This window comes from Podarcis muralis, chromosome 5 (genome assembly GCF_964188315.1).
Source record: "Podarcis muralis chromosome 5, rPodMur119.hap1.1, whole genome shotgun sequence".
Classification (NCBI taxonomy): domain Eukaryota; kingdom Metazoa; phylum Chordata; class Lepidosauria; order Squamata; family Lacertidae; genus Podarcis; species Podarcis muralis.
Window position 1 is genome coordinate 68,641,637 of NC_135659.1, and position 1,880 is coordinate 68,643,516.

The window sequence follows — 1,880 nt, forward strand, 5'->3', positions numbered from 1 at the left end:
TGGAAGCCAGACTTGAAGGGCCTCCTTGGTGCCACATCAAGGATGGGAAGCTTGTGGTCCTCCAGATGTTGCTGGACTACAGCTCCCATAATCCATGACTTTTCACCAAGCTGGCTGAGACTGATGGCTACCAACATCTGAAGGACCACAGGCTTCCCATCCCTGCCCTATGTAAATGCCCCTAACATGCTCCTGCAGCTGTGTCTTAGTGTGGGAGATTGGTAGCAGTTAGTAAACTGTCTCTGAAGGAAGCTTATCAGCCATGCATTGATCTTCTCATTGAGGGGTTCTGGGTAAACTTTCAAGGAATCTCAGGGCTCAGAATACAGTTTGAAAGCCACTGACTTCTACAGAGGGTATTACTGACTGCCGGTCCTGTTGAATTCCTTCATGGCCATCTGTCATCTTCTCCCACTGGAGTTAGTCACAGTTATGGACTGCTACTACCTCTGAGCATGCAACGCCTCCAGGTTTAACTATGGTGTCAAAATACTTTCATGGTTACGTTGCCCACTTACATCTATCTCTTGCTGGCCCCTTGAAGCACCTTCTCCAAATGCCTATTCCCATGATGACTCAGCATGTGGACAGATGTAGCAAGGAATATCAGCTTGTCATATAAACTTTCAGTGCATAGTGTGAGCTTCACATGATTGATTTGCCACAGACTCTATTCTGCTGAGGGTTTGGGGTTTTTTTGTGTTTGCTGCAGCTGCTGTATAGTGATCATCACCAACTGTGATGATCCTTAGGGGAGAGACCATCGCTTAGTAGTAAAGCACATGCTCAGCATGCAGATGGTCCCAGGTTCAGTCCCCAACATCCACCGTAAAATAGATCCAGTAGCTCTAGCAGGGGATGCTGCAGAACAGGAAATGGTAGTAGACTAGATAGGCAAATTGTTTCACTTAGTTATGACACTTCCATTTGGTCCTTATGTCCATAGACTGTGAAACCCGTGAAATCGAGGAAATGTCATGATTGTTTGGCTTGTATAAAAGTTCTCTTTCATGTACAAGATCCTCTTGGACTTGAGAAATTTCTTCAAATTACAGCATGAAAAATATGCATGAAAAAGTCTCCAGAGCACCATAGTCATTGCTTTCAGTTGAAAGAACAATACCTAAGCAATCATACCAACTATATACAAAGGTACTCAATAGCTGCACACAGAAGAAAGTACATACATTTGCATCCCCAAACTTTGTTCTATTAGCAGTATGTGAGTTTTCCAAGATCTTGGACTTATACAACAATTTCCTCTGCACTGAGAACTACAGGGTGGGATGTAGGCCCAGAGTAGGCTTAGAGTGGTTTAAAAACAGGCTTAGAAAATAGATTGACGTGGGTAGTCTGTCAAGGCTATTAGGGCTCATACACACTTCCATCTGTGCCACAATTTCTAGGCACGAGTCTGGGCAGGTTTTTTCTTTGCCCCACTGCTTTCCTCAGGAAAACATCCTGTTTGCCGCTGAATCAGAACAAGTGTCAATGGGTTTTCTGTGGATTGATGTTTGCTCCAATTCAGTGGTCAACAGTGGGTTTTCCTGGGGAACGTGGTGAAACAGGGACCCTTCCCTAAAAGGCACAGACCTGTGCCCACAAGTCATAGATCTGTGCTTAAAAACTGTGGCAGAAACAGAAGCATGGATTTAGCTATGGTAGCTAAATAGAAGCTTTGTTTTTAGAAACAGTATAGATCTGAATGCACTAGATTCTGGGGGTACAGAAGTGGGGAGGTGCTATTGCCTTTGGTTCCAGTTTGTGGCTGTCTTAGAGACATCTGGACAGCCACTGTTGGAAACAGACAAAATGGATCTTCAGCCCAGTGCAGTTCTTCACAACCAAGAATCAATTTAAAAAGAGCCAAAGACAGGAAG